The sequence below is a fragment of the Glossina fuscipes genome, unplaced genomic scaffold (assembly GCF_014805625.2).
Source record: "Glossina fuscipes isolate IAEA_lab_2018 unplaced genomic scaffold, Yale_Gfus_2 144, whole genome shotgun sequence".
Lineage (NCBI taxonomy): Eukaryota > Metazoa > Arthropoda > Insecta > Diptera > Glossinidae > Glossina > Glossina fuscipes.
The window spans coordinates 57,184-67,384 of record NW_023998487.1 but is presented as its reverse complement, the minus strand read 5'-3'; positions in this window follow the sequence as shown (position 1 = coordinate 67,384).

The window sequence follows — 10,201 nt, the reverse complement described above, 5'->3', positions numbered from 1 at the left end:
ATCATAATTTTTCATTTCGTAATTGAAGTTTGATTTCGATAAAGACAAAATTTTTTAGATAAACTATGTATGTAATGCAAGTTGACGTCTCTGCCATTTTGAACACTTTTTTTGGATGAAGTTAATGCTGCTGGCATATTAAAATTCGAGGAGGTTACTTGTTCATTGTTTGTTTGTTTGTTTTCACATGAAATGCAGTTACACCAGCCGAATTGCGTAGACTCCTAAAAGTGTGTCTTATGGTAAACATTACGACTTAACCCTTATAGTGTACGAAAAATAAAGAAAGAAGAAAAGAAAGACTATTCTGGCACAGAAGAGCATTCGCAGCCAGTATAGTTTCCAGCTCGGAATAAATCACTAAGTGGACATAGAAGATAAGCACATAAAACTTTCTAGGATTAAAAGTGAATTTGTATACGCTACGAGAAGAATTGTACGGTTTACTAACTTAAATAAGCAAGAAACACCTATACCAACTTTCGTTTCTCTCTTAAAGGAAATACTAACAGTAATTATCTGTTCTCATAAGGCGATAAGGAGATTCGTGAATTCTCGTCCGAGTTCCTAAGCCTAAGAGCGAGAATTGCTTTTGAACTAACTAACTCTATTGAATAAAGATGACACTTATCGGAAGAGTGCCAAACGACCAGCTTATATCACGTAATCTACGGATAATCAATACTTTAGCAGTGATGAGCGCTGACTTTGCTTTATTAACGATGAACTTCATATGCCAGTTAAAGCGAAGTCATTGGTCACAAAAAAGCCCTAAATAAACGAAGGTAACTACGTTATTGCATTTTTGCGAATCGATGAATTGCTCAGTAGGAAAGATGTTCTGCCTTGAGCATACAACCTTCTTGCATTTATTTAAGGTCCACGTCATAAAATTTCATACAATATAAAGAAATTATCTAAATGAAATGAAAATTGGTTTAAGCACAATTTGAATTCAAAGGAGAAGAACAGTTTAACACCGTCTGCCATTGAGATGTTTTGACTGCGAGAATTTATTGTTGAATAACGATTCGTTCAGACAGTCTTGTTAAAGCACACAACTTGGCAATGCTTCTGTACTTGTCAACTATATGTTCTCTTTCACATATGTGCAAGGAAGCTATTCCTTCGATACATTGGTAAAACCATTAGTTTAAAGCGAGTTTACAAATATTTGAAATAGCGCTGCATACTTCGTCTTCATATGATTTGAGAATACATGACGGAATGCCATCTAGCCCTGCACATACGTTTTAATGATCTTAAAACTTTTGATGCACCATATGCAGAGGTGAGCAAGTTGTGGTCCTAAATAGAGCTTTTTATTTAGCCCGACTGACAGAGTTGAAATTATCAGGAGAATAACGAACGAACCATTCGAAATGCCGTGATCGTCAGAGAACCTTGATCCATTCCAAGACATCGTTGAAGTAAGGATAGAAGCTTCTCTCTTGGAGTCAACAAATTTATGGAACTAGTTTCAGTGGTTGCTATAATTAAATCTATATCTAGCAGTAGAGTATTTGAAATATCCGTATGACTATTCAATTCCGCGTATGAAGAGTCCATTTTCGTATACATATATATGTTTTGAAAAGTTTTATTTTCCAATTAATGCCATGTACACGTAAAACACAGAAATACCTAATTTTATTACTTTACAAAAGAATAATGATAGTATTTTATATAACTAATCGTCCAACAACGCCTATGTTTGATTATCAGGTTTTGAGAATTGAATCGTTAGTTTTGCTATAAATATATTGTGGATTTGAAGGATCGTGACTTAATCTGTTAAGGTGATTCAAAAAAGTAAGTTTCTCTCAAAAGCGAATAAAGTAAATAGAGTACGTAACTGAATAAAGAAAAGAAAAAATAGCAACATAAAAATAAATCAATTCAAATAAACCATCACAACTAAAAAATCTCAAATTTTCAAAACAAACAAAAATTCAAAATTTTTCTCTCCGTCAACATTCTACTTTGTCAATTAACCCAAAAGAAGTTGCAAACACTAAAAAGCTTGATTTCAAATCTAAATAGAACATTAACAAAGACAAATAAATTGAATAAAAACTTCAACAAAATTTTTTCTTGGCCCGTAGAAAATAAAATTGACGAAACAAAATTTTTGATAAATTATATAAAAATTAAAAGAAATTATTTTTAAACAATTGGTGGTAAAAAATTTTTTATACAAAATTAATTTTTGAAAAAAATCCTTTTTGAATTATTACATTAACCGACTGAATGTCATGTACTGTTGTCTATAAGGAAGGCTGTAGTAACTGTTATCTGTAATGACTATTTCGCTTAATTCAATTTCATTATTGTATCATTATTTACAGAGTGTTTATCAAAACTTTGTCTTTGCGTCGTTGCCTGTGTGCTGTATTATATTAATAATATATATTATATATATAAACGAGCAAACGAGTTGTCGTTGTGACTAACCATCCAGAAGACTGGTTTATCCATACCGAAGGATAATCGGTATCAGAAAAACTCTTTAGCGATGCCGTAAAATATAGTTATATAACTTTTGCCGTACAACCCACAATGTAAATATCATTCAGAATCCGCCCTGCAAGGACACATGCGACTTAATAAATTGGCGCTAATTGAACCTTTTTCTTTTAGTGAAAAAGTTAAAACATAATCCTAAGCCGCTCGGAGATTGCAGTTTCATCATCATCATCATAGAAAGTTTTGTAGAATAATTTTTCAAACATAGAACGCAATAAACTTTAACAGGACGAATCAAGGAATTTCATAACAAGGAGCCAAGATGCTTTTGGAACAGCTTATGGCAAAGTTTTACTGAATATTTTTGCAAATTGTCTTTACAGTAACAGTACAGATGATATAATAATGCTTCGGTTTTCAATAGTTACTCTTAACTGACTTAACTGAATTGAGCGTTGTCTATCTACTGCAAATGTCTATTGCAAACGATGATAAATACAAATATTCATAGTTTGGCATATATGAAACTTACTTACGCCTTAGCGTTTGTAAATTAATTGTCAATTAAATACTCTCAAGGTACATATAAGTAGGCAAGTCTATGGCTTTCCAATCTTTTTAGGGTCCGGCTGTTAACAATTTGGAAACAAAGTTTTAGCAAATACTGCAGAAGATCGCATAATATATATATAATATCACATATCATGGGATTACCTACAGTGGATTCAATTTAACAATATCCGTCTATCTAACGTTTTATTATTGTTCCCGTTCCATCATATTCCCTTAACTACTTCAAATATAAACTTTTCAAGGCTTCTGAGAAGCGGTATAATTAATTATTCACAGAAAAGTAAGAAATGAAATACACTAGCCTTACAAAGGGCATAAGTTAATGCAGAAATGAAGAATGAACGTGATATCCACAAAGAGAATACTGTTCAGGTTTTTAATGAAAAGATTCACAAATATGACTAAATCGATTTCGTTAGTTTCGTTAATTAAAAATACCTACCTACTGGAAAGTATATTTTACAAGAAATTTCGGTATATGTGGGCGAGTATTCATAATTAACACTTTTCTTTTAGTATTAACGAGAGGGACAGCTGTCAGTACAGTTGACAACGTGTTCAATAACTATTATGACCAACGGGAAGTAAGCAACAAGATGGATAAATAAAAGAAAGTATATATAATTCACGGACGGATGTTTCTGTTATCAATAACAGGAGTAACACCGCTAATTAATTGCCATATAATTTCGTTCATTTTGATTACATGTATTGTAGAAGTTTTATTAAAGGTTTCTTTACAAAGCGGCAAACTCTATTAGAGGTGTTTACAAAGCAAAAACGTACAAAATTCTTTACTTTAAAGTGAACGTGCGCTATGGTACACCTATAACGGTGTATGCGAAGGAAAAAAAACCAAATATTAGCTAGTATATATAATTTGTCTTCGTTTCGCCGTTTATACTAAGAATTTCTAAACATTACGTGCCTTAAATACTTGAATACTTTTCTATGAGAATATTCTGTAAGAATAAGAGAAATTATTAATTAATTAAAACAGATTGGTATTGTAGAACTGACTTATCTCTGTTTAAAATAATATATGCTATTGCAGGTCATACGCGAGACGCATTACCTATTTTTTCACAATAAATTCCAAACTAATGTGCCATAGTTTTTTTAATTTAAATACAATATGGCAACACACACAGTAACATGAATGAGTAAATAAATGAATCCATTCTTAGAAAATTAAATCCCCCCCTAATAGTAACTAGGAATTGGCTTCGAGAGGACTACATATACCAATAACAATAATAACAGCATCTGCATCAACATCGCAAGCAGCAGCAACAATCACGGAAAATGCTTTCGTAGCGTTATATGAACATCAAGAACAGCGAACACAACGTCTCAAGTCATGCTAAGAACGCCGACACCAACACACACAGCTCAAAAAAAAAAAAAAAATACATCATGCATACCTTTAGGTTCACCACCACATTACTCCAACATTGTCGTTAACAATAGCAACACGTTCTACAACAACAACGTCAACGACACCTATTGAACAGCAAACTTATAAAGGAAAAATTTAATCAAAGTAAATCTTCATCAGAAAGTACAACTTCAGCTATTTAACTACGTCCTCGCTGCCAAATAACAGCTAGATATTTGGCAGCGAGTCAGTAGTTTCTTTAAGAATTTAAAATGTTCTAACCATGCAGTTTCAATTTCAATGTAGAGAAAGCAGGTAAGAAGATGAGTAAGAATTGAACTTTCAAACAAGAGCACTTTAAATGCCATTAGCAGTCATAGTCCAACTTAAAGTCTTCAGAAAGAAGTTTCGCATTACTAAACTTTGCATTGCTTTTTATATCTACCACCGTAAGATGGAGATACATTCACTTACGAAAATTCCCCATTTGATAATTTGAGTTTTCATGAAAATTAGTCGGTTTTGTAAGAACCAAATTCCAAAGAAAGTGAAAACCAAGTACACATCTCTGGCGCGTTACCTGCCTTATGCAGCTGGCGACTGGCAAAGTCAATTACCAAACAATTACCAAAAGTTTAGCGGAAAAATGGAGTGAGTTGTTAAAAATATGATGAATTTAGGTAATTGCAACTTGCTTGTGAAAGGGCATACTAGCAGCATATATGTAGAAGATAGTCAAAAGCCAAATGCGAGAATCGAGTCAGTGAAGTCAAGATTGCAATATTCGAACGGACAACACCAGAGTAAGAAATAGAGCGCCGTAAATATAAGTTCTTGCAAATAATTTGTAAATAGCAACACAAAAATGACAATTGAATGATACGGACCTAACTTGAAAAGGAGTCAAATGAAACCGTAAAGCGCCGTTCCAATATTACAGAATATCGAAATTTCCTTTCGGCTACAGCCGAATTTAATTTTCTTATTTGTTTTAAGTACATCATGAATAGAAGAAAGTTTTTGCAAAATCTATCAATGCGTGTATGTGCTTTCAGTATACCGAGGAGCTTTTTGTCGGCGCTGTAATTGTAATTGAGGTAAATGCACTTGTGTGTATTTGTATATTATTATTATTATTATTATTATAAATTAAGCCAGAGAATAAATTCTAAGACTAAAGTATTAAAGCGCTAGCATCTAAGGCTTTCGGCTTTATTAAAAACTCAACCGCACTTGAGATTTGAACCCACGACCATTGAGTTGCCAGTTGAGATTCGTCGCCTTCGGCCACTCAGGCGGATTATTTGTATATGGTTTATAATGTTTCTCACATAAAACTCATGAAACTTCAATATAGCAAACAACACAAATTGTATTCAGGTGCGTGTATTTGTTTGCAGATTGTAAATAGAATAATTTCCATTTTATTGGATCTTCTAAGAGAGGCGCATCTTCCTGCATTAATATACGTGACATTATTTAAAGTCATTGGTTCTTACTCTTCTTGCTAAAGTACATGTACGGTTGAAATTATAAAAACTTTCGTTTTTATTCTTGAACCACCAGTGCAGAGTTATGGATATTAAGTTTTTGTGGATATTGGCAACATTAGGAAGGCCTTACTTCAATCAAGGACTCTGAGTAAGTATCTATCCGCTCGCCTGTCTGATGTCTGGCGACGAGCCTTTTGTTCCAGCTGCAGATCGCAGCTTTTTAGACGATACCACGAACGAATGGTATTGAAAGTAGACCATTGGACCATTATAGGTCCCTTAATTCTTTCTTAGACACGATCTTTATATAAAAGATATTTGCAATGCTTTATGTTTCTGGTGAAAAGTCGCTACAAGGTAGTATTTTAACATACGAAATAAAACTGGAAAATGTTTATTGGATGGTATAATCTTCAAATTTGCTCTTACGACCGGCAAGTCTTTATGAAGTAATAGGACTAATTTTAATATTTTATGAATTAAAAATATTAAAAAAAAAATAAGAAAAATTGAACAACGTAGACGTATTTTTTGAACTCCACTCCGCATAAGCTTTTCATGCTGGATTACGAAAGAAGAAGAAAATTAGTTTTGCGTAATTTGGACGACTGTTGTCCACTCTGCGGTATAAAAGGACTCATGGAAAGCATGTGTTTAGATGGAAACAAAATACAACTGGTGACTGGTGGTATGTTTCGACAGATGTCGGAAGGGCAGACGATTTTGACCGGTTGATGATCAGATTATTTGTGGATTGGATTAAAAACGTTGGCCTAATTTAATTTCGGGTCAGGCCACATTTTGAAAGGCCCTGATATGAATAACTGTATTAATCGAAGTGGAAGGCATTCAATCGAGAGACGTTTGCCACTATAGTGCTTTTACCTGTTCGGTATGAACTATTTTAAATTTAAAGAAAATTTTCATTGTATTTAACCTCGAATCTTCTCTGTTTAAATATGTGCTTTAATACTTTAAAATACAGCTTCTTTCCAACACTTCTGTTCACGTTTTACTTAAAATACAACTGAATAGCATAATGGCATTTTGTCTCTCTTATATTTTTTTTAAAGCTACTCGTTATTGATTCGAAAAATGAAAGTATTGAGATATTAAGAAAAGAAGGCTTGTTGCTTGACACGTAATGGCATTACGGATGAAGGTTTTAAGACATGGAATGAAAACTCCTCCTGCTCCTACGCATTAATATATTTAACTTTGTTTGATTTCACTTGTCTAAAACTTTTCAAAAGGATGTGAAAATGATCCAAACCCGTCGAAGGACACACCTACAATGCGGTTCAAAGCAGTGCACCTTTGCTTTTTTTATTGTTGCTCGTAAAGTAGACACCATAGAGATTACCACTTTTTTTCTGAAAATAGAAAAGTCAACCACGCCCACCCAATTTTATAAAGTACGAAAATGTAGTTCTCTTCCTTTTGTTTAGTATCACGGTGATGGGTACTTAAGATACGCTCCAAATCGAATATAATTTTGTTACTTGTTTGGCTTATATTCTTATTACTTACTATAATAAAGCGTTTATACCAAACCTTGTTTTTGTTGTTAATCCCTTATCATTCATCACTTATGTGCATGCTTGCACATACTATAAGTATAAATAGTATGACCTTATTATCATCACAACGATATGCAGTAGTTATCCTCGTATTATCCACTCGTCAATGTCTTGCCCTCATCGAGATTTTATGTATACTTGGAAGTGTCGACACAAGTTTGCACATGCTTGTGCATTGTAAGGTTCAATGATAAATATAAGTGAGCAGTTCAAAAGGTGTAGCATGACAACCGATGAAAAACAAAAGAGATGAAACAACAACAACTATTTATTGTTATTATGTTATTGTTTTAGCAAATTAGCAAATTGTAAATTCTGTCAGAAATATTTTCAAAGATCTTTTGTGCTCTAAACACAGCGTGATCAATGGTGGTGAGTAATTACAAATTAATTTTTTGTTTTTTTTACATATTTTATTTACAGCTTATCCAAAAAGATAATAAGTACATATTTGATAAGGTGAGGAAATTAATTATGGGAGCAATATAACAATACACATGTCGTATTTGAAAAGTAATGGCATTTTGGAGAAAGGCGTTGAATTGCATTTTTTCCATATAGAAAATCCCAGTCGTTATGAATCGTTCTATTCCTAACGACGCGGGGCATTAACAATAAGACGAAGAGTTTTGCACAGAGATTATTAAAGTATTTCAATATTAGAGTTGCAGAGTTTGTCGCCACAATTGTATGCCGTAGGTCCAAATGGGTTGAAGTGTGTAAAGTGCATTTATTTATTAGGTTAAGTTGAGATTCTGGACGAATTATCTAATAGAGGTATATGTTTTTCAAGTCAAGTTGCCGGCGTTTAGCTTTTATATGGATTTTCCATGGTACTCTTTGCTTACAATTGTCGATAGGAATCTATTCAAAAATACCGAAGTAGAACAACTCTTATTTACCATAAACGTGATATGCCTTAATTTTTCAGAATGTATTTTAACAATTTATTTCTTTCGCCAATGCGAGATTTTATTGCAATTCATAGAAAACATTCAGCTGGTCACTAGATGAAAATAGAATATCTGTGTTTTCTGAGTATGTCGCACCTAAAATATTTCCTAGAGCATACTACTTTCAATTTTCGGCACATAATCTTTAACTCTAACATAGAAAAGACTTTCTTGCAAATACGACAATTGTTGAAAATGAAAACTACTTAATGTGAAATCCCGGACCTTCATAAGAAGAAACACATTTTCAAAAAGATGTTTTCATTGTAAGACATATTTTAATAATTATTTTAAAACAGAACTTTTGCTGATAGATAGTTAGTATAAGCGAACACCAAAACAAGTAAGAAGCAGAAAGCGTATCTTTTACTTGAAGCAAAGCAAAGCAGTATAAGGAAAATTGATATTCCGCTTTCGTTTGGGGCGAAAATACCTGGGATAGTATGCTTTTCAAGTTATTTCATTAAAGCGTAAAAAGGTAACTTCTCCTTTCTCTACGTATTTGCTGCATATATCTGGGACAGATAGCAAATATGCCTCTTTTTTTCAATATAAAAAAACAAAATCCAAACGCGAGAAAGCAGTTATGAAAAATTATTGCATTTGCAATTTTGTAATATTGAGTGTTCACTGTAAAAAGAATCTCATCTTTTCGGGACAATATGAAAAGCATATAGAGTGGAGACCAATCTTTGAATGCTATTCTTGGGAAGATCCATTTTTTTATGATTTGTCACAAAAATGAAGACTCTGCTTAAACTAAAACCCATCGGTTGAGATCAGTAAAACTAAAAAACATTACTTTCAGAGGAAAAAGTAAAGTTCTATTTATCGCCATATGCTATTCACCACATTTGGAAAGCAGCCAAGACATATTGAACGCTTCAACAGTTTAAGAATGTGATTCGAGTAAAGTAAAGTAAAGTTTTCATCTGCAATTTTAAAATGCATAACAGCAAATAAGCCAAATGTCAAAGTTACGTTGGACATAAAATAAAAAAATTTTGGTTTTCAGTAATATCCACCTATCAGATATAGACTAATCTTTCTTAATTATGCTGAATACTTAACGGACGATTACGTTCACAATTCAAATTTAAACAGCAGTTAAGTATAACGTTTAGAAAATAGCATCTAAAAATGTAACTGAGCATACATCTCTTTTGTATAGACTTCATCGCAGAAGAGTTTGTTAATTTTCTTGATATTTGCAACGCATAGTTGCATACAACATCTAAAGATAACCATGAAAAACTTAAAGCTTCGCAATGTCACGTCCGCGGACTTGTTACGAAATTTTTGCAAAGGTGAATGAATATATGTTATATTTCTAACCAAGCTAATTTTTTCCCGAATTCCGACAGAACAATATTTACCAAGGATTTGCTTCATTCATCTATTACATTTTCACCTTTTGTGTTATTAATACGCTCATACCTGTCCTATGTGATTATTGCTTAAAATATTGCAATTGTCGAATATTTTTCGTCTTACTCCACGCACATCAGTAATGGTCCAACGTCCCTATATTATCGGTTTGAATATAAAGAAAAGCCAGATATTGTGAAAGTTATGCCAGTGATAATTAAGTATGCACTGCATTTAGTTCTACTAAGCAGTCTGTAAATATTAAAACTGTTATTTTGAATAAGGGGAATACAACGTTATATTCTCCTTTCGCTTGCAGTCCTGAAATTAAAGCTAATGGTAAACGTTATATACCATGGAAATTACTGATGCACAAGAAGGAAGTATAGA